This window comes from Mustela lutreola, chromosome 9 (assembly GCF_030435805.1).
Source record: "Mustela lutreola isolate mMusLut2 chromosome 9, mMusLut2.pri, whole genome shotgun sequence".
NCBI lineage: Eukaryota > Metazoa > Chordata > Mammalia > Carnivora > Mustelidae > Mustela > Mustela lutreola.
Genome location: NC_081298.1, coordinates 123399072 through 123423016, shown reverse-complemented (window position 1 = coordinate 123423016; position 23945 = coordinate 123399072). Strand labels below are relative to the sequence as shown.

The window sequence follows — 23945 nt, the reverse complement described above, 5'->3', positions numbered from 1 at the left end:
TTAACAAACTCATCTAAGAAATATTTAGTTATCTGTATTTGACTTTGCTTTTTAATATTTGATTAGAGCCCATATGCTATGAAGTTCCGTGACTAGTTGATTTCTGACTGATTAAAAAAAAGATCACCTCAAGGTTACAGTTTTTCTCCCTTTCAGACATTAACCAGTTTTGTATATCAGCAACATCATTTTAGCATTTCTGTAACCAGCAATGTAAATCTCCAGTTCTCACATTCTCCCTTGAACCAGACTTAATCGTCCTAATGGTTCCCTCATCAACAATTGTGTTAAAGTCTTTGACATGTGTTCATCCTATATTTGTATGAAAACTGCATTGTTAACTTTTTAAATATTAAAAAATAATGACTTTTAAAATAAGAAAATAATTTTTTTAATTATGAGAAAATATGTAAAACCTCAGGATATCTTATAAAAACCTAGGAACGAGTGGCAATGGACAAGCCAGTAATTCCATCTCTAGATGACAGTTCCCAAAGAAAACATTTGCAGATGCATCTCTCCAGAGAGACGTGTGTAAGAATGTTCACGGCAGTGTTTCATAAACAGCAAAACTGGAAACACGGGGATCCGTGTCCGTTGATAGCGAATTGGGAAAATAACTTCTGGTATGTTAATACACTGGAGCATTTATGCATCAGTGAGAAATAAATCACAACAGCTACATTCATCAACCTGGGTGAATCTTACATAGGATGCTGAAAGTTTTACAAAGAATCCATGTAACATGATTAGATTTAAATATGGAGACAGAGAGTGACTGTAGTCAAGGAAATCAATGTAACAATGTCATAAAAACCAGTAAAGTTGTCACATTTGAAAGGAGGAGAGAGTGAGGAGGACAGATATACAGAGGGCTTCAAGGACACTAGAATTGTGATTTTAAGATTTTATTTATCTGAGATAGAGCACAAGCAAGGGGAGTGACAGCCAGGAGAGGGAGAAGCAGGCTCCCCACTGATCAGGTAGTCCTACTTAGGGCTTTAGGCCAGTATCCTGGGATCATGACCTGAGCTAAAGGCAGATACTTAACCGTCTGAGCCACCCAGGCGCCCCTAGAATTGTGATTTCTTAACGTGACCTTGCTTGAGCACTATTCTTTAAATTGAATTTACATGCACTTCAAACTTTTTCTACATATATATTTCATATTTTTAAGTTAAAAAAAAAGTTGAAGAAGAGGTTTTATACAAGAACCGAGCTAAATTTAGTTGCCTAATGCATTCAGTGACCGGTTGAAGGGAGCGGTCTTAGGCTCTCAAGCCCAACGATATGCCCAGCAAAAATTCCCACTTTCTGAGCCAAGGTGCAAAGGCTGTTCCCAAGGGTCATGTACAGAACTTGGATGGTTATTCATCACGAAGTGGCCGCAGCAAAGGAAGCATAAGTCAAAGGTGACTTAAGAAAAAAGAACCACCTCAGGGCACGCCCCAGATCCAGCTGGCCACGGAGCTAGACTCCCAGGGGCATCTCAACACCAAGAGCTCACCCGGCTGCAGCAAAGGGGGGCCGGCAGCTCAAGGGCACACATCCTGGACCTCTGTGCAACATCCAGGAGACTTGTGCTAGGAACTTGTCCCATGACTCTGGTGGCTCACACTGGGACATGCCAAGGGCATGTGTGTCCTCCCAGAAAGGCCCCGAGTCCACCCCCATGAGGTCCCAGCTGCACCACCCAGCGACATCAGAGGGCTCTCGCGGGGTGCTGGTTGGGGAAGCGGAGGCAGGTGAGGGGAAGAAAGGGACAAGGAGGACAGGGAAGGAGAGAACAGAGGCTTCCCCTAAATAGGTTCCTCGAGGAAGGTGCTTCCAGCATTTGAATTTCATTCTCCGGTGACAGCCTCAAGCACAGCCAGGCTTGGGGACTGAGGAGTCCACACAAAGCGGCGAGTAGGAGAGCGGGAGGTCAGACGAGAGCAAGATGGAACCTAATCCTGGATTGTTAAGAACAACTCTCATTCTTAGCTGTAATCAAACAGTGAGAATGGCTACTTTAAAAGGTCGTTTGTGGAGGAAATGAGAAAACGTTATACGAAAAGGGTCTGATGGAGGAGGGCTTGAGACGTGGAGCTGTCATGACTCTCCGATCTGGGGATTACCCCAAGGGAGGCCTGCCCGTGAGTCCTACTCTCCCCGTCCTGGGCAGCACACGGCCCACTCTGGTTCTCCATACGTTCTCCACCTGAGCCTAGAAGAAAAGGCCTGGCCTCCAGGCGAAGGCTCAGGCTCAAGCTGGCCCCAAAGGGGAGACCCCTCCCTTGGTAAAAGAACAGAGGCTAGAGCCCTGGGTCCCACACTCCAAGGGGAGCAAGGCCGCCACAGGGCAGGCCTCAGACAGCTCCTTTCTGAACATTATTTTTTTTTTTAATTTTTTATTTTTTATAAACATATATTTTTATCCCCAGGGGTACAGGTCTGTGAATCGCCAGGTTTACATACTTTACAGCACTCACCAAAGCACATACCCTCCCCAATGTCCATAACCCCACCCCCCCTTCTCCCAACTCCCCTCCCCCCAGCAACCCTCAGTTTGTTTTGTGAGATTAAGAGTAACTTATGGTTTGTCTCCCCTTTCTGAACATTATTAAATTCAATTTTAACTTGTCGGTCTTAATGGATATTCCAAAGGCCTGTGAAAGAGGCCGACAGTACAGTCTCCTCTTAAGTGCTATCATCTTGGGTTGGCCCTGAACTTGGGGAAGATCCCAGGATCCAGGTAAAAGGGGAGCAGGCTCTCACGACCGGTTCCTAAATCCCCTGGGGGGCAGGGGTCTTCTCTGCTCACTCCATCCTATTACAGAGTCCCCTGGCAAAGTCCAGTTTTAGATTAAGTTTATTTCAAACCTCTACTGCAAATGGCAGCAGCAGCTGGAACAAGTCCCCCAAGCCAGTCCTCCCTAGAACTACCCCATCCCGACCTAGACACATCGCTGGCTACGTTTTTCATGGTGTCCAGGACAAAATTAAAATACGGAGCCCCTTGTTGAAAAATTAAGAATGTTAAGATTGTGATAGAGCATGAAGAGCCGCATGGGGCTCTTCTGGTAACGGGGTCCTCTGTGACTCGCGGGTCACAGGCTCACAAACCTGTCCCCACCCCTAGCCCATGTAGTCCTTTGTGCTTCCCAAGCCAGAGTGACAAACCATCACCGCACCCATGTCGCCTGTCGGGGAGTTGGGGGAAAGGAGGCGGCCAAGGGGTGTCAACCACCCTGGGGCCCTGTGGCAGACCAGACGAGATCCTGCACAAAGGGAGGCCTGCAAGGCGGCTTGGTTTTTTTCCACTTGATAGAAAAATAGCTCAGAGCCTATCTCCTGTGACCAGCAGATCGATGATAACGTCATTATAGGTGGAGGCTCCATTTTGACCTTTTTTCCGGTTCTATTTGTGTAACTCATTTTACACAGCAGGGGACATGCTCAGGATCTCTTTGGGTCTGAAATCCCCTGGGGAGTTACAAGAACATAAGCAGTTTCCTGAATTGTCCCCAGGGCAGTCTTCCTTCTAGAAGGCCCCGGGGGCACCCGTGACGCCAGCGCCAGCCCTGGACAGGCTCCCTCTCCTCCGGCTGCTGTGAGAGTTTGGGGAGGGGCCCAGTGCCAAGCCCAGAACAGCACCAGGGAGAGCGAATGCTCAAGAAATTTAGCTATTATTCACATGAAGCTCCTCTGTTTTCATATTTCATTTGAGGGCTTTCCTTGCTCTGCCAAATGCTTATTTATCCCAGCCTTTTCCCCCTGAGTTGATGCTTAGGTTATTTCTAGGATAGAAACACTGTTACCAATAGGGGTCTTCATTCATTTAAATCTGTCAGCCACCCAGTCAGCCTGTGGTCCGGAGCCTCATTCTCATGCGTCCTGGGCAGGGCATGAGGAAATCTCCACAAGGAAGACAGAGATCGCCTTCAAAGTTTTTACAGGTTGCTATAGTGCCATTCTAGGTACCTTCAAATGATAGCACGTGGACCCCAATACCAACACACTTATTTCAAAGTTAAATACATAACTGTACTCCTTTACCGATCTTAAAATGTTCACAAAAATAGGAAATTTTAAAGATCAAAATGAAATACCCATTTTGTTCTTGGGCACATATTCATATGGGGGGGCATTTTGATGGAATAGGGTCTCACTACTTTTTAAAATCTTGATTTAAATCTTTGTGATGCAACTATTCATAGGTCTGGAATTTTATTACTAAACTTGCTTTCAAAGATTGTCAAAGCTAAGAGAAGATTTCTGGCAAAGATGAGTAGCTCCAAATGGAAGATGGACCTTGTTAGTTGTACTAAATCATGATTCTTACTCAGTTATACAAAGATTTTTGTTGAAACGTCACTAATAAAAGCACCTTTGTCCCTGAGTTCAATCTTTATTTAGCAACTTCTAAGATGTTCCATTTTTCACAAATGGGTTCAAAACCACACAGATAACTCGTTTTGAAATTTCAGAAACAGGTATAAAAAATTTAATTCCTACTTTTTGTTTGATTTACAAAGATAGAGTTTTTATAGATGCCCATCACGATCAGCTACAGAACCACACAACATTTCCAAACATCTGTTTTCAAAAATCAACTCCCACCTCCAACTTTGTTTTTTTAAAAAGCGCCTTAACACACCTTATTCCGCAAGTTACTTCCAAAAAGCAATCACTTCCTCCTGTTTTCCATAAAGTTTTTCTAAAGTATTTCTTAGGTGACCTGTTACTGACAAGCAGTTGTCACACATAAGGTCGACAAGTTTGAAACAGTTGCCTATTAAAAAAAAAAAAAAAAAAAAAAGATGCATATCTCAAGTTTGATGGCTTTTTAAAAAACCATATTGCCAAAATACTTTCATGTGACTTCCCAGCTCATTAAAAAACATTGTGAGGATTCCATTGCATTTTAAAGTTTTTCTTTTGTAACAATTATCACAGTGCTAATATGCTGGCTTACCTGGGCCATCCTGACCTTGCTGCACGAGCTCACAGATGATAGGTAAAAGAACTTCATCTACGGTGCTGTGTTTGTATTCATACCCGGAAATCTTTATTCTAGTCAAAGCAGTAACCATTCCCAAGGAGGCTTCCAGGGTTTTTCCCAAGGCACTGTTTTATTAAGGAAGCAGTTTTCTATTGAGAATATATCTTGAACAGTACATTTTTTTTCAAGGTCACACACACACAGCAACTCTACGTATAACTTATAACAATCCAATACCATAGGCTAAGACATGTTGGTATTTTTGGGGATGCCTAGGTTGCTCAGTGGGTTAAGCCTCTGCCTTTGGCTCAGGTCATGATCTCAGGGTCCTGGGATCGAGTCCCACATTGGGCTCTCTGCTCACCTGGGGGTCTGCTTCCCACTCCCTCGCCTGCCTCTCTGCCTACTTGTAATCTCTGTCAAATAAATAAATGAAATCTTTAAAAAAAAAAAAGACATATTGGGGTTTTTTTGATGCCATATTTTATCCAGATGCCCAACGCTTCATAATTTGTTCTAACACTTGGCTGTGTTTTCTCTACATCTTCCAACAGCATATACAGACAAGTACCTATTTGTTTTTGTGCTGTGTGGTTTCCCTGGTTTTATTTTAGTCCTTGCAGCATGTGGCTCTCTGTCTCTGCTAGTAAGAAAACTAAAGGGAAAAAAAAAAATACCTCTGGATATTTTTCATTGTGTATCGTGGATTTGGTGAGGTATTGAATTCCGAACCTAGGATTTCAAGCGTCACTTTTAAGGAGCGTAGTGTTTTGTGGACATGTACCAAACACCTCTTTTCTAAGCACCTTGTTAATGAACACAGTTCACATCATCAGCCTATATCTGAATGCACCACACACACTTAGGGATGGGCTTAGCATCACTAGGGAAGGGGGTATATAAATCCATACTCAATTCAGACCTCTTGATAATTTCAGTGTTTTTTTCTTGTTGGGTCTGAGGACAGCATCATTCATATTTCAGGACAAGCTCTAGAAAGCCATTACAGTCAGGGGCTATCAACTCTGACATCTTTCTTGTTGCTTTAACTTGACTTACAGCTTGTTGTCAGGCTTGAATTCTTGTTCTATTCTTGTTCTATTACTTGCTAACTGTCTGATCTGGGAAGACAGCAGCACTTTCAAACCCTCTGTGTCTGGTGCACCCTGCCACCACCTGCCACCACTCATACACTATGTGACCTGTGACACTGGAGAACCCCAGGATCGAGACACAGGTAAAATATTAGGAAGGCTGATAGCGCTTATGGTAAAAGGCATGTAAGTAGAAATTTTAAATTTTTTTCCTCCTGCATCCTAATGGATCATCCTACATATTTCATTCTGGGGACAATCCTCAAATGAAATATACTGTGTCCCAGGGAGCAATTTATCAGAACCACAGTTATCACTTCAATCCATTTCTCAAATATTCTTGCAACCCGATGTGCTTTCCTAAGCAAGAGACAAGGGTCTGAAGTTAGAGCTGGTCTCTGGATTCCTGATTAATGGGACACGGCTACAGAGTGTCCCATGGGGTCAGGGTTGTTGTCGGTCTTGTGTAGCGGTCATGAACCAGGAGAACTCCTGAGGCAGATGGAAAAGCAGACACAAATGCAATTAATGCTGGAAGAAAAGAGCACTCAAGGGCACATACCAGACCAAATAAGGAGAAATTCAGGAAGATCAGAGGCAATGGGACCTTTGAGCAAGCTTGGAAAAGAAGGGTGAAATTTCAGCGGGAGGGAGAAAGTGAGGGGGCAGAATTGCAGGATAAGTGGTGAGATGTTTGGGGAACACGGAGATATCCAGAACTGATCAGAAGGAACAGAAGGTGGGCACACTGCAGTCGCTCAGTCAGTTAAGCATCTGACTCTTGATCTCAGTCCAGGTCTTGATCTCAGGGTTGTAAGTTCAAGCTCCGCACCACTCTCCCCCACAAAAAAAAGGCAAACAAAAGGAGAAATTGGTTTCCCTTATGGAACTAGAGTATACTCTCCAACATTAACATTGTACAGTGTTTTCTTGAAAGAGAATGGGAGATTTTTAAATTATTTCCTTGGTAAGAAATGGAGTCTCCTACTGTTAGCCGTCTTAGAGCTCAAGTCTGGACATTGTGAAGAAGCCTGGAAGCCACGCTAAGAAGTTGGACTTCATCCAAGATGCACCTGACAGTATCTTATAGGTAGTAGGGAAGGATTGCTTTTACGTAGAAATGAGGTAGGATTAGACACCTCCCACAGCATACTTGAGGATATGCTCAAATACAGTCTAAGCTCCATGAACATCAGAATCACCTGGAAAGCTTGTTTAAAAAAAAAAAAAAAGCAAATTACTGGGCCCCACCCTCCTCTTCAGAATCAGAATTTCCAGAGCTGCGTACAGTCAGCAATTTACATTTCAACAGACTCTCCAGCCATACTTTTTTCTTCCTGTATCATCATCCTGCTGCCTCATCGCCACCCCCAAATAATTCAGGCACATATTAAACATTAAAAACAAGTACATTATTGGTTTTATGAAATAACTGTGTGATTGGTTTGAGACAGAATGTATCAGCAAGTTATTAGGTTTCCAACTTCGCATTCCTGACTGTTATCTCAACTCTCAAGTTTCAACTTGAATCTCCATGCTCATGCCGTTTCCAACCTTAAACTTATTATTAAAACCGTCTATTTTTTGCACCCCCCAACCAAACTTTGATCCCTCTCTTTTACCTCATTCCCATGTTTTACCACCATCATGTAGTCAAGGCCAAGTGCTTTACCTTTTAACATTTTGATCTTCATATCATCATGAAGGTGGTTTTATTAGTCTCATTAAAAAAAATAATAATCCCAAAGCTGGACTGTAGAAGATCAGAAGTCTTATCCAAGATTATGGGGTTAGCAAGTAGCTAACTGGGATTTGACATCTGTTTGACTTCGAAACCTGTGCTCTTGAAGTTAGAAAGACTAACCTGGTGGTTACCAGGGTTGGCGAGGAATAGCCGTCTGATATTGATGGACATCTAAAGCCCACCGGAAAACAGCCTGGCAGTTTTTCCTCAGTTAAGTGTACCCTTATCGTATGATCCAGTAATATATTCCTGCACTTGCCCCCTCAAAAGGAAACCTTCATCTACATAGAGTTGTGCAGTAATTGGCCATAATAGCCCAACTCTGGAAACTACCAAACTGTCCAACAACAGATGAATAGGATAAAAATGCCAGTATACCCATACAATGAAATACCACTCCACAATGAAGCAAAACGAACTACTGAGCCTCACAATAATATGGACAGATCGCAAAAACATTAAAGAATTGGGACACCTGGGCACCTGGGTGGCCCAGTGGGTTAAGCCTCTGCCTTCAGCTCAGGTCATGATCTCAGGGTCCTGGGATTGAGCCCTGTATCAGGCTCTCTGCTCAGTGGGGAGCCTGCTTCCCCCTTTCTCTCTGCCTGCCTCTCTGCCTACTTGTGATCTCTATCAAATAAATAAATAAAATCTTAAAAAAAAAAAAAAAAGAATCGGGACACCTGAGTGGCTCAGTCATTTAAGCATCTGCCTTTGGCTCAGGTCTTGATCTCAGGGTCCTGAGATCAAGTCCCACATAGGGTTCCTTGCTCAGTGGGGAGCCTGCTTTTCCCTCTACCCTTCCCCCTGCTAGTGTTCTCTCTCCCCACTCTCTCTGACAAGTCAAATCTTAAAAAAAAAAAAAAAAAGAAGAAGAAGCCAAATATCAAAGAATACATGCTCTGTCATTCCATTATATGAAATTCAAGGAAAGGTAAAACACATCTACAGTAACAACAGGTTCTCTGGGCTGGGAAAGGGATACTGAGTACAAAAAACCATGAGAGCAAAGAACTTTTGAATGATAGGGTTGTTTTATATCTTGATTATGGTGGGGTGACACATATCAAAACTCATTAAATTATACATTGAAAATGAATTCATTGTATCTCATATGATATACCTCAATAGAGTAGATTTAAAAAACCAATTTGTGCTGTTTCCCTAGACCACACTTCTCCTTTTCTCACTCTATGCTTAATCACAAACCCACCCACAGGCTGAAGGAATGGTGTGGTATGTTGTGGCTTCTACAATGGAGACCCAGGGGACCACACAGCACATTGCTCCAGTAATCTCACACCCAAAGCAAACTTGGTCACACCCAAGTTTATTCCTTTATTGGGCTCTAAATGTCATTTGGCTTGAGTCCCCACCCATCAGGTGCTGCCTTTGTGTTCCTTGTTATCTGTGCCAAGGAATTGAAAGGCAGAGTTCGCTGGAAACTTCTTCACACTGGGCTGAAAGGGCAGTCCCCTCAGAAGGATGAGCTACTTTGCCACTACCTTCCCCCTCCCCAGCCTCCTGCCAAGAAACCTTCCAGTGGAGCCCCAAGCCAAAAAACAATGGCAGAATTATTGCCTACACTAGCCTCCTTCTGAGTACCTCCAAGCCTGGGAAGGGACCTCTGGAAGGCAGGAGGAGGACATATCCTCCATTCTCCGAAATGCAACACTTTCTTAGCTATCCAGAAGCAACTTCAGGGAGCACCTTCTTGACTCCTTCTCCAACTTCTGACAGGAAGACTGTTCCCTTTCCAACCTATGAATCTGCTTAATATCCTTGACTTCTGATGAACAGCTTAAAATTAAAATTAAAATTAAAATTTACTGCATATGATATTGTCTTATTCACTATTGCTTTGTGTGTCTTCCCTAATGTCTCCAAGAAGATAGTTTTGTTTTGCTTTCATTTTTACTGCATATGATATTGTCTTATTCACTATTGCTTTGTGTGTCTTCCCTAATGTCTCCAAGAAGATAGTTTTGTTTTGCTTTCATTTTTACTGCTGTATTTACAAGGCAATGGTGCTATAAAGATGGACTGACTGATGGATACCACCTTTACCCTTAAAAAATACCCAAAATACCCATGTTTGTCCCCTCTAAAATGCTATAGCCATACCACAGAAATACAAAGAATCATGAGATACTATTATGAATCAGGATAGGTTTCCTCTGCTATCCAAGAGCAGAGTGTTCTGATGAAAACTTTCATATACCAAAATGATATAAAGCAAAGGATTGCCATCAATTTATATGGAAAAAAATTAAATTACCATTAATTTATTTGGAGAAAAAAAACCTGAGCATTCCCAGACCCCAAAAAGAACATCTCAAGCTTTTCTCATACCTTACAACACATCTTGTTATTGGATGCACAAAATCAATCGAAATGAAGCACAGATGCTCAGGAACACAATTCAAGGTTTTGACAGCTTAATGCTGTGATGCTGAGTGTAGTTCCCAGGGAAGGAGCTTGGCAGTGCCACTCTCCCTTCTTGAGGTACATGCGGTCTCCAGAATGGCTTGCTACTAAACAAACACTGAATGCTATTTTTGCTTTCTGCCTTTTATTGTAAAAGTGAAGATCCTCTTCAGATTTCTATCATTTAACAAAAAATGTACTAATGTAGGTCTCTCATAAAAGCTAAGTGGCATAATACAAACTTTCAAAAAAGTATGTGTGTGGGTGGGGGTCGATACCTGGGTGAGCCAACAAATTGGACAACCTAGGGGGAAAAAAAAAAAACCAACAGATAAAGTCCTAGAAACATACAACTTACCAAGAGTGAATCATGAAGAAATAGAAAATCTGAACAGACCCATTACTAGTAAGGGGACTGAATCAGTGATCAAAAACCTCTCAACAAAGAAAAGTCCAGGATCAGATGGCTTTGCTATTGAAATCTATCAAATATTTAAAGTGTACGAAAACTTCTCAAACTCTTCCAAAAAAATAGAAGGGAGGGAATGAGAGGGGATGCCTCCAAACTCATTTTATTTTTATAAAGCCAACATCACCCTGATGCCAAAGCTGAAGGACAATACAAGAGAAAAAAAAAGTACAAGTCCATATCTCTGATGCGATCTAAAAATCCTTAACCAAATACTAGCAAACTGAATTCAACAGTACATTAAAAGGATCCAACACCACGAACAAGTGGGATTCATTCCAAAATGTAAGGATGTTTCAACTCCTGAAAATCAATTAAGGATCACATTAACAAAATGAAGGTAAGGGCGCCTGGGTGGCTCAGTGGGTTAAGCCGCTGCCTTCGGCTTGGGTCGTGATCTCGGGGTCCTGGGATCGAGTCCTGCATTGGGCTCTCTGCTCAGTGGGGAGCCTGCTTCCTCCTCTCTCTCTACCTGCCTCTCTGCCTACTTGTGATCTCTGTCTGTCAAATAAATAAATAAAATCTTTTTTAAAAAATGAAGGATTAAAAAGCCTATGATCATCTCAATGGATAAAGAAAAAGAATTTAACAAAACTCCTCATTCTTTCATGATAAAAATCCTCAAACTGGGTATAAAGAAAACAAAGTTAAGGGCCAGGGGGCTTAGGTGGCTCAGTCAGTTAAATGTCTGCCTTGGGCTCAGGTCCTGAACCCAGAATGCTGGGATTAAGCCCTGCACTGGACTCCCTGATCAAGGGGGTAATCTGCTTCTCCCTCTGCCCCTCCCCGCCAACTCACATTCTCCCGTTGTCTCTCAAAAAAACAAAAACAAAAACAAAAAACTTTAAAAAATTTAAATTGGCAGATTAATGGACCAAGAAAATGAGATACACACACACGTGTGCATGCGTGCGCGCGCACACACACACACACACACACACTTGAATATTATTCAGCCTTAAAAAGGAAGGAAATCCTGTCATTTGCAACAATATGGTTGAAGCCACATGGCATTATCCTATGTGAAGTAAGACAAAAGAATAACAAATACTACATGGGCATCACTTCTATGTAGAATTTAAGTAAAAAAGTTTTTTTTTTACAGGTCAAATTCATTGAAAGTAGAAAAGTGATTGCCTGGGGCTGGAGGTGGGAAAAATAGAGATGTTGGTAAAAAGGTAAAACGTTTCAGCCAGAAGATGAATAAGGTCTGAGGATTTAATGCATAACATAGTGACTGTAGTTGGTAACACCGTACTGGGTAATTGAAATTTGCTAAGAGGTTATGACTTAAATGTTCTCACCAAAAATGATAAAAATGTGAAGTGATAGATGTGTTAGTTAACTTGATGCGGGTGGGGGGGATCCTTTCACAATGTATATGAATAGCAAATCATCCCATGGTAGGCTTTAAATATTTTTACAATTTTGTCGGTATTACCTCAACAAATCCGGGGGGGGAAATGCTGTAACTATAAATGTTTTTTTTTTTTTTTTTAAAGATTTTATTTATTTGACAGAGAGAGAGATCACAAGTAGGCAGAGAGGCAGGCAGAGAGAGAGAGAGAGCAGAGAGCCTGATGTGGGACTCTATCCCAGGACCCTGAGATCATGACCTGAGCCGAAGGCAGCGGCTTAACTCACTGAGCCACCCAGGCGCCCCCAAAATGCTGTAACTATAAACCAACCATTGTCACAGACAGCTTCTCATCTAGTTTTGTATAGACAAAGTGGTTTGTGTATGTGTCGTGCCTTCAAAATCTCAAAGGGAGAACTGTAAAATAGCTCACCAGGGAGCTTAACATAAGATTTCCTTTTTTCTTTCCTGGAGTGAGCACCAGAACCTTATTAATATAAACTAAATGTAGTTTTTTGCCCTTTTTGCCCTTTGTCAACTGAGGCTAGATTTCTAAATCTTTTTATTTAGCAGTGATTAAAAAACAGCACAGTGGCTCAGATATCTACCCCCTGTCAAAGCTGGCAAGGAGCTTGAATCTACTTTGTGTAACTCACACATAACGGGATAGAGATGGATAGAGGAGTGAAGACTCCAAGTCATTGTTTCTGCTGTGACCCAGGAGGGCTCTGGAATGCACTGAGGCCTTGACACTTTTACCCTGGCATGGCCAGATTGGGCAGGGGATGTACCCAGAGCAAAGGCAAGTTTGAGCTGAGCAGAGACATGGGGATAAGGCTGGAAAAGCAGCATCAGGCAACAGGACAAGAGGAGTGAGTGTGTACTCTGGAGACAGGCAAGGTGACCAGAGCTAGAGGAAAGACAGGGCAGAGCCAGGGAAACCAGAAGGAGACACTTTGGGATAGAAGCTTAGGCAAGAGGAGCAGGAGTGGTAAATACACAGGTAGAGAAACCCTCAAGGGTCAGTCTGGCTTTGTATTCCAGAAAGACAGTCTTTTTAAAAGTGCTCTCAAAACAGTCCCTCCCATCGGGTGCCTGGGTGGCTCAGTGGGTTAAAGCCTCTGCCTTTGGCTCAGGTCATGATCACAGGGTCCTGGAATCTTCCTGGAATCGAGCCCTGCATCGGGCTCTCTGCTCAACAGGGAGCCTGCTTCCTCCTCTCTCTCTCTGCCTACTTGTGATTTCTCTTTCTCTCTCTCTCAAATAAATAGATAAAATCTTAAGAAAAAAAAAAAAAACAGTCCCTCCCTAAAAAAAATTGGTGGAATGTCAGGAGGGGCTAAAGTTGCGAGATAACCTACAAGACTGTCAGTTACATTTGAATTTCAGAATAGCAACAACATATGTTATGGTGTAAGTATGTCCTATGCAATATTTGGGACATATTTATATTTTTAAAAAATCACTGTCTATCTAAAACTCAAATTCAACTGGGTATCTGGTCATCCTAAATGCATCAACATTGGGAGGGGCAAATAATGAAGTTTTCTCACCAAAGAAAGCAGGACAAAGAGTTTCCACCCAAGCAGTGAGAGGTTGGTACAGGCAATATTGAAAATAGAAGGAAGCACGGGAGAGAGGGTTTGAGGCGAGCAAGCAGGAGCATTAGGAAGTTAGAGAAAGAAAGAAAGAAAATAAAGTGAGAACAAAGATGTAAGAGGAATGTCCAGGGAGGCCAACCTTACAGGGTACGGAGTTGGTTGCAGACGGATGCAGTAAGCCCAGGCTTATACGGAGTGTGGACCCTTTCTCCTAAGGAGAGGAGAGAGCCAGCAAGACGAGCGGGTCAAGCAGGACAGCCTGGATGGAGAAGAAAAGGGTGACTTCCTGACTCTGTAATCCTGAACAGTCCAGTCTAATCCTTTTACCTTCCAAGCCTCATTTTCTCAGCTCTAAAACAGAGATGAAAAAAGTTTCATACTCGAACTCCTGCACAGGTACCATTACAGATTTGTTTTGCCTTTTCCAGAGGTCATATAAATGGAGTCATAGAACACTTTGCTCTTTGATGTCTGGCTGGCTTCTTTAGGGTTGTGGTTTTTGTTGTCATTGTTGTTGTTTTTAATATCCATCCAGGTTACGATTCTTTTTCATGGTGTTCTTTTTCATTGCTGAGCAGAATTTCATTATATGGATATATCACGATGTATCACATTCACCCACTGGACATTTCAGTAGTCTCCAGTTTGGGACCATAGTGAACAAAACAGCTATCAACACTGTGTCTAAGTCTTATTGTATACGATTCCCTTGTGTTAGATAAATACTTAGGAATAAGATTGCTAGGTCCCATGATAAGTCTACGTTGAACTTTAGGAGAAACTATCAAGCTTCTTTCCAAAGTGGTGGCACCATTTTGTACACCCATTAGCCATGTAGGAGGGCTCCTTATTTTTTTTTCCCCCCACATTCTTACCAACACTTGTTGTTAGTGTTAATTTGAAGGGCACAAGTTTTAAAGTCAGACAGACCTCAGATTCTAGTTCTGCTACTTATTAACCCCATAACACTTGGATAAAACATCTGATCTTATTGAGTCTAGTTTCCCCATTTTAAAAAAGAATATTCATACCATAAAGTTTTCTGTGGCAAGTGGAAATGAAAATGAGGTGTTCAAGTATTTAATTTACCTAATTATGTCCATTTTGTATTTATTCAGTTAGCCTCAATTCTGAAGACCAATTTGTCTGAAGTTATACTTTAAGAGCCCTATTAAGAGGTCTTCATGCAAGAATTACCTGAAATTACATAGCCCGATGCCTGTGGGCTCACGACAGCCCAGCATCAGGTAGAGAACTTAATCACATGAGAGCTTAATAAAAGGACAATTCTCAGGTTCCATCTCAGACCTATTCAATCAGAAATCCTGGGGGTGGGAACCCCCAGGTGTGTTTTTAAAAGCCCTCCAGTTAATTCTGAGACATGTCTGAGTTGGAGAAAATTATTCCCATCTAGAATGGGAATAATACTTGCCCTGCCCACCTTAAAAGAAAATAGAGCAGGCCAGTGACCATTTAGGACCTTCCAAATACAGAAGGGCTGAGCCCAGAGTGGAAGAGCCAGGACGGGAACAGCTTCCAGAGAGAAAAATTAGGGAGTACTACCAGGTCCAGGCCAGATGGCTATGGTCACACATAGGACAAATACTGATCCAAAGGAACCACAGGGTCTGGCTGCCCCCTACTCTGCTCTTTCCTGCTGGTTCCTGCTCATTGGGGTGAATCATATGGGCAGCTTCTATCTCAGTAATCAGAAATAGGTTGGGGTGCCTGGGCTTTGTTGATGTTTTATTCTGATTTCAGTATAGTTTAGCACATTAGCCAGAACTGGCTACCAACCCCAGTGTATAGACACCAAACACTAGTCTAAAATGTAGCAGACTGTGATCCCCAAGCTTTAAAAATGTATAGGAAGGGGAAATGTCCCAGAAGAAAACATGCCAAGTTAGAGACCAAGGGGTGGGCTAATCTTAAAAATCACAATGCTGTTTTTGGATTAGGTTCCTGTTAGGATTAGGTTCCTAATCCTAACCACTCCTTACAACACACTCAGGAAGAGGGAAAGGGCTAGGGTCCCAGGGTGAAAAGCAGAAAGTGTTGCAGGTGTGGCCACTGGCCAAGTTAAGTTTCCCCAAACTGTGTTCCAGGACATGTAACAGGTGTGCCAAGGTAAAAAAAAAAAAAAAAGGGGGGGGGGGTCAAAAATGCCTGGACAACTGCTTTCAACGCTCTCACCTAGAAATTCACACGGAGTATTTGCATATGAAAGGTGCTGAGAACTCCTGTAATAAGGGGAACCTGTTTAACTTCATTTGATCCAGTATTTCCCGTCTTTATTGGGTATAGACCCTTCCTTCTTGACACACACTGAAAAGCATCATATGGAATAGCATTCTGCAGAAGGTCAGCTTGGAAAACACCGCTCTACCAAAATGGTCTATTGGGACGTCTTTGCTGTTCACCTCCTTGGTTCTCCCAGTGCAGTCCACCAGCTTGTTTGCCTTTCCTGCATGGATTCAGACCAATCTAAACACTTAAACCTAGTTCCATCTTGAACAGGAAGTCTAAAAACAGCCTCTGCTTTATGCAACCCTAGTAAGTGTCAGCCTCTATTCTTGGTGTTCTTGGTCTCTTGCCTAGGCACCTTTTTTTTTTCCATCCAGACTCTGTTGCCAGCCATGTGTCCTTGACGTGCTTCCTCCAGAATTCTGGGCCTGGGTTCTTAAAACCAAGACACGAGACCTAACCGGTCTTGTGCCGCTGGCTCTTGCAGACCTGGGCCCAGCCTGCCAAGTGGCACACCCTTGCCTGTTGCTCCCCACATCAGCTATCTCTGAGCATGACCTTGGGCCTTCTGGTTCCCAGTACCTGTGCCCTTTCATCTAGAAGTATTCCTGCCCCTCCCCTGAGGGCATGTCCTGTTCTCACTCAGATGCCAACTCAGCAATCAGAGTGCGTTGTCGGTAAATTTCAGGTGTTTTTCTGAAGCGTTGTCTTTTTGGGTCATAAAATAAGGAAGGACAGTTGCTGGTAATAAATCCTCTAGGGCGTGGACAGCACGTCCCATGCGAAGTCTCTGCTGGATGGTGACACTGTGTCCAAGTCAGGGGACTGCTATAGCACATGCACAGGACCAAGAGAGCACCAGAACTGGGAGCAATTTGTGCTCGAGACCTGCATCTGTGACCTTAAGGAAGTCCTTAACCTCCTTGAGCCTCAGCTCCCATCTATAAAATGGGAATAATACCTGCCCTGCCTACCTTAAAAGGAGGCATGAAGAGGATGGAGATGAAATAAAGTATTCTGGGCTCTTTGAAAGTTTTCATTGCCGTAACAGCGGCAATGAAAGCTCATTTATCACCAGTACTTTATGACTCAGTCTTTCTGCTCACATCACAGGCTCAGGACAGGGGTGGGGTAAAGTTTTGGGTTGTTTTGTTTTTAGGGGATTTTTTTGTTGGTTTTTTTTTTTTTAAAGACACAAAGGTCTTCCAAAGGTTAACTTTACAAACTTAAGTTATGAACGGACAGTGACATTGCTGACCACGTCCCCCAGCCACCCCACTGAATTAGCTCAAGAGAAGTGACCCATTTGACCTGCTGCTTTGCACAGGAACCTAGCCATAAACCCAGTGGGATGGCCACTGGACCCGGGAAGATTGAAGTTGCTTCTCCAGCCTCTCCAGAAGCACTGGGCCCAGATTAGGACAAATCTACACTTCTCCCTGCCAGGATAAAAGCCACAGGTCTATTGATGAAGTAGAAGAGGGATGTGGGACCCCTTGGAGGAGACAATAATAGCAGGTGACAGTTGCTCCAGAATCAGAGGACATGGAGTCCCAGCTTTGCCCCCTAATAGGAGACCTCAGATCTAAAACTTAGCCTTATACTTCTAGCTGGAGAGAACAGTGCCTGCCCCATAGGTGGACGGGGGAGCACTGGCAAAGCCACTGTGGCATGAGGAGTGCAAGCCAGAGGTGCGATCATGGGGCTGCTGGGGGAGAGGCCACAGAAGAAGTGGCAGGGAACAGTGGTGGTAATGTTGGAGGAGGCAGACATGAAGGAAGTTGTATACAGCCAAACTGGATTCCAGAAGAGAACAATCTGCTTCTGGGGATTGTGAACAGACCCATGTCCAAACTAGAAAGAGAACCTTGAACATCAAAGGATCCAGACCACAGCAAAGATCCCAAACGAAATGGCCCTTAACCGCATATATCCATGGGAATCCTAGTGACCACCTTGCTGGAGTCTAGTAGGCTTTGGTCACGCAGGGTGCTTAGTGGAGACAGTGGGGCACAGACCTCTCTGCGGCAGGGATGACCCAGGGGGTCTGCAGGAGGAGCCGAAAGGCCTGCTTTCTCTGTGCAGTCCTGGGTCACTGGACAGCAGAGCTCAGCAGCTGCAGACAAGGCTGGGAACAAAAGCCTACTTGAGTTCCAAGCTATAACCTTCCACCTCTGGTGAAGCCAGCTTCAGCCTTTAACAACCATCCAGGGAGGACCCTGTGGGAGGCATTCCTTCTAATCTCAGAGGAAGGCCAGGTCAGATCAAAGGACCACTGGCTAGCTTGTAGGAAAGACCAAGAGCTCTGCTGCTCCATGTATGGCCTAAGGACCATCACCTGGGTTGAAATGCAGTCTCAGGCCCCACCCCAGACCTACTAAATCAGAGTCAGTATTTGAACAACCTATTTGGGTGTGTCAGCAGGGGTACACTCCTTCTGGAGGCCCTGGGGAGGGGGGAAATCCCTTTCCTTGTCTTTTCCAATCTGTAAAAGCCACCTAAATTCTGGGGCTCCAGACTCCTTGCTCTACCTTCAAAGACAGCAGCCGAACATTCAAGAAAAATTGAAGAGCATGAGTACAGTGAGTTGTGTCTGGACCTACAATCTTTCAGTCCCTGGCGTGGTTTTTCCCCCAGTATTAACTATTCGTTCCTGCTCATTCAGTAGATATTCAGTAAGCACCTAACTCAGGTCAGACATTGCGCTAGACCATGGAAATAGGGCAGAAGACATGGCCCAGTCCAGGTCCTGAAGGGCTTATAGCAGGTGTTCCAAAGAAATGAAGTCAAGGCCAAAGTCATAGCCAATCTTCAAGGGCAGATGCTTCCCTGGCTGCATTCAGGGATATGCCCAGAGCTACTTCCCCTTGCTATTGACAGGAGAGCAAGGGTAGTTATGACTGCAGGGGCTAGAATCGGTGATGTATGCAGTAGGAACATACTGTATGCACATAGAGCAGAATTGTTCAGCTGTGCCTAACTGCCTCCCCATTTTCTCTGTTGCTTCCTCTCCTCCCCTTTTCTTCTTCCTCTAGAATGTTCCTACCTTGAAGGGGCCTCCTTTCTTTCCTAACATGATTTTCCCTAGGTCTTCCAAAAATCTCCATGTACATTACACCAGTCTGTGCAGCAGAAAACTGGGGATCCAACAGCTCTCGAGAGTTTAAGCCAGGATGACAAACACGCATCGTATACCCCTGACACACAGCTCTTAGAAACATGTATAGCTCTGTAACATGATTCTTCCTTTTGAAGACTCTTTAGCTCAGATGCATAGTTGGGGCAAGCCGATCACCCGCCCACAGGCGCCAGGGCGCTGGGACGCCTCCAGTGGCCTCACTCCCAGAAGATTAAATCCAGCTGTAATGCTCTGAAGTGCCAGGCAGCCCTGCAGCTGGAGGTCCAAGGGGCCTCCCCCTTTCTGGTAATAGCAGCAAACACAGCTGGGGAGGGGGTTGCGGTACGCAGAGGGAACATGGATGCAGCAGGCCTGTTTGAAAGGGGATCATCCAAATTCACATCCAGGCTGAGAGGCAGGAATTTTAGAAATTCATTTTTACTGAAGAGAATAAAACCTTGGGTTGTTCCAAAATAGTGGCACAGGACAGATGGCCGGCCCAAGGGCCTGAGCCCACACCCCACCCCGGTTCTCCCCAGGATGCGGCCAGAGCTAGGCTCCCCATCCACGATCAAGGTTATGGAGGAGGCCCAGACCGCAGCCTTCCCTGGGATTGTGGTATTATGTGACTCCATCCCCAGAGGACCGAACCTGATCTCTAGGATAGGATATCTGGCATCGAGTCGGTCTTACTAAAAGGAAAAGAAAATGGCCTCTGGCTTTCCAAGCAGAAGAAATATAGACAAACTTCTTTTCCCTAAGTCCCTGTTTACAACAAAGCTGACGTAAATGAGCTCATGTGTGTGTTTATCCAAGGCACTTGTGTTTTCAAAATACAGCGGAGCCTGAGAACTCTGGGATGTGTGCAGACCGGGGGTGGGGAACAGGGCGGAGAATGAGAGGGAGTTCCTGTCAATTCAGAAGCTCCATGGCTCGCCCTCCTCTGTGCTCGTGACTGCGGGGATGCTTGGGAGAAAGGCAGGATGGGTCCCCTTGGAGAGACGGGGAGACACAAGCTCAGGAAGATGAAGAGCATTTCCTTTGAAACACCCACCTCCTCCAGCAAAACCAAGATGTGGAGCCTGCTTGGCCTGACTCCAAAGTGCTTTCCTCTACAACCTGCTGTGCTCGGGAAGCCAACAACACTCCAGAAACCTCCCCCAGGGAGGGCAGAGGTGGGGCCATACTGGAGGCAGGTAGGCTTGTAATTAAAGCTTGGAAAATCCATGACGTCCTTGGGAACCGAACGGATAACTCACCACGTGTTGCCAAGCAGTGGAACCGGGGCTCAGGTGCTGGCGGTCCCGCCTCCTGCAGGCCTGGACACCTCTCCTCGTGCCGGGCCAATCCTGGCAGGCAAGCAGCCGCCCCTCCACCTGCCCCAGAGCCTCACAGCGGCAGCTGCGGCAGACAACCAGCCCTCTTTAAGCCGGCCAGTCACCACCTTTCGTTCTGGCCGAGCTCTTGTTTGCAGGCCTGGAGAAGCACCCCCACACACACACCGCACCACCCCATCTTTTCCTCCATCCTAGCTGCAACGCCCGGTCCTGCCACTCCCAGCTCCAAACCTGATGGGCTTCCCGGTGGCTCCCTGCCTACCCCTCGTGTGGCCTGCACGTGGGTCCTGCGGACCATCTTCAGTTGTCAAGTGCACTTACTTTTGTGGACACAGCAAGTTTCTGACCACCTCCCTCAGAATCCAACTCCACAAGTCAGTCACCCTCCCCTCTGCAGGGCCCACAGCCACCTCAGGGGTCCCGGCAAGCCGCCCAGACCAGCACACCCGAGCCAGAGCCCCTGGCAGGTATAGCAGACACGGGTGCTGTTGTGACTGTGTGGCCGGTCAGAGGCCGTCTTTAGCATCGACATGTAAAGCACACAGGACAGAGCTTTCGCTGCCCAACAGCAAACAGAGTTACGGGATTTAATCACAGCCCTGGGACAATCAATGGTTTTTCACCAACAACCCATCCTAAGATGATTTATTGATTTTAGCATGACGCATCTAACACATGTCCTGGTGACAGCCTACTCATCCTCCTGTCCCCAGAACGACAAAGCCCTGGAAGGCAGAGCTGGGAAATGAAAGCCCAAAAGCCCAATCAAGTAGACAGTGACAGTGACCAGACATCCAGCCGCATCCCCCAAGGGAGGTGCGAGCCTGCTTTGCCCCAGACGGGTGATGAGAAATAGAAGAGGTGGCAGGCATAGCGGGGAAATATGGAGAACTTGCATGGCTCCTTGGCAGTGTTGGTCCGGGCAAGGCAGCTCTGAACTACGTGGCCAGGGAACGGGGCAGGAAACAGTAACACGGACAGCCGGGCAGCCTAAAATGTCTGGCCCATACTCAGGAGCACGAGTGCGAGCTGGCCAAGAGATCTGATCTCCTCGGGCCTGGCTGGTTCCTTAGGTCTTGGCGTGCCTAACCAGGGCCCCCCCGTCCTCACTGGCCGCTCTGCCCTGCTCCTCGGGGGCCCCCGCCAGTGTCCTTACCTGCTGTCCCCAGCTGGCCCTAGCTCCTTCACGTGGGGAGGACCTTCTGCTCCCAGGAATCAGCGTGCGTCAGACGGACCCCCCCGGCCCCCCCATCCAAGCCAACACTGCAGACAGGCCAGGATGCACCTCCCCAGCCTCCCTGCAACCCAGAGACATGGCCAGCTCGTGGGTTGCTGCCCTTTTCAACTCTCACCTGGGCGCCCACCAGAGCAGTGCTTCTCGGAACCACCTGGAGAGCTGGTTAAGTCACGGATCGCTGGGATCCACTTGAATTAGTGAGGCTGGAGGCAGGCTAAGAATTTGCCTTTCTAACAAGCAGCTCCCAGGTGATGCTGCCGCTGCTGCCAGCCCCGGACCAGCTCCGGAGAACCCCGTGAGGGCCGAGTGCTTGGACTCGGTGCGAGACACAGCCAGCTCGAACCATCCACTTAGACACAGCCGGCTCGCACCGTTCCACACCAGTGATCCCTCCCGAGGCCAGGTCGGAGCTGGACAGGGAAACACATGAACAGCTTTATGTCCTTGTTCAGTACAAGACACTGTTCACCCCAAGCAAAGATCTGGCTCTAATTTGTCCTTGAGGTCCTGCTTTGGGTCAAGCAACAATCAGAGGAGACCTTGGGGGAGGGCAGCGGACAGCCTCACCTGGGGAAGGCCTTCTCTGAAGTTCCTCTTCGGACCCTCTCCAGAGCTGCAGTTCCCCTGAAGTGGGCCTTCAGGGTTTCATTCATTTACAAAGCAAAAAGCCCAGGAAGCTCATGCCCTGGGGGTAAAAGAGACACTGGGCTTTTTCCCCCCTTCCTCTGTTAAGGGGGGGAAAAAACCCTGTCCTAATTCTTAAGGTTATCACCAATGGCACAATGATGTACTATTTCGTTATTTACTTATGACATTATTCATTAACATTTACTGTTATTTTTTCTAAAACAGGATTATTTACCCATAAGCAGCTTTCCCCCTGTTGAAGAACACTTTCTTGAACCCCTTCTTCCTCCTATATTTTTTCCACTGACAACTGCAGTCATCAAGCCCTTGTTGAGCCCTTTCTCCTTGCCAAACACTATACCAAAGACTGTAGTGCAAAAATGAAGCAGACAAGGGGTGCCTGGGTGGCTCAGTGCGTTAAGCCTCTGCCTTCGGCTTGGGTCATGATCTCAGGGTCCTGGGATCGAGCCCCACATTGGGTTCTCCACTCAGCAGTGAACCTGTTTCCCCCTCTCTCTCTGCCTGCCTCTCTGCTTACTTGTGATCTCTCTCTCTCTGTCAAATAAATAAATAAAACCTTTAAAAATAAAGTGAAACAGACAAGATTCTCTGTCTTTAAGAGCTCTCAGCTGAGTGGGAGTGATAGTATGTATCAAATAATTCCATCCCAGCAGGATGAGTTGATACAAGCATGTGCAGAAGGTCCTCAGAAGCAGAGGTGGTCCTGTGGCTAATCCTACCCAATAGTCTTTGAAAGGTCCCCCAATAGTGGGTCTGTGATTAAAGGAGCAAGACTGATACAAAGCGAAGGTCAAGCAAAGCTTTATTTCGCGCCAAGCATCGAGAATCAAACTGACCGTCAAACCGTCCGGTCGGGGCCCTGCCTTACAGTATATCTTTTATAGAGCAAAGGCCATGTGGTTGGGCCTGGCCACACACAGGTGACCAATGAAATTGCACAGTCCTGCTAGGTCACATGTAAGTGACCAATTGAATTACAATTTACCCTATAGTAGAATAGTAGACATTTGAACTAGTCTATCACCTTGGTCAGAATTGGCGCCCAAAAGGCGCCCAAAGGGCAGGGCCCAGACCCCTTGGTAGCTAGGGAGACAGTATGCGGACCCCGGCACTGATTGGATGTCTCCACCTGGCTTGACCCATCCCTGCATTCCGGCTGTTATCTCCACCTGACCTGACCCGCCCTAGTATTTGGGCTTTGTTACCTGGTTTCCCAGACTTGTTTTTTTAAGTAAGTTCCCTGGTGGGGGGGGGCGTTGGGGGGCGGGCAGAGTCAGGATGGAGCTGCTCTGGCTAAATAGGCCCTTACAGTCTTCCTTCTTCCTTAGTAATAGAACTCCCAATTTTTAGTTTGATGTAACACAGAATTAAAGACTATGTATATTTTCCATCCTGCTGGGCAGCTAGACTTGACCATGTGACTAAGTTCTAGCCAATGAGATGTAATTGGGAATGGTGTGAGGATACTTCTAGGAGACCTCCTTAAGCAGCAATTGGCATGTACCCTATCCCCTTACCCCTGCCTCCATCCTGTGGTCTGGGATGCAGATATGATGGTTGGAGCCCCAGTTGCATCTTAAATCACGAGGATAGGGATGTTCTTGGGATGACAGAGCAGTGCACTGTAGGGGGTCTGGATCTCTGACTGCTTTATATTCTAGTCCTGGGCTGCCTCTCTTGAGAAT

At 45.5% G+C, this 23945-nt stretch overlaps 1 long non-coding RNA gene across 3 annotated transcripts in view; it reads right to left on the bottom strand.

The window, feature by feature from the left end:
- LOC131840595 (uncharacterized) overlaps positions 1-21992 on the bottom strand; it is a 41733-nt gene extending 19741 nt beyond the window's left edge. For 2 of the 3 annotated variants that reach the window (XR_009357414.1, XR_009357413.1), the window contains exon 1: positions 21728-21992. This is a non-coding gene — a long non-coding RNA (uncharacterized LOC131840595). Of the gene's footprint in view, positions 1-4957; positions 5159-21727 lie in introns of those variants that run through there. The other variant, XR_009357415.1, reaches the window with a different exon arrangement.
- Positions 21993-23945: the final 1953 nt, after the last annotated feature.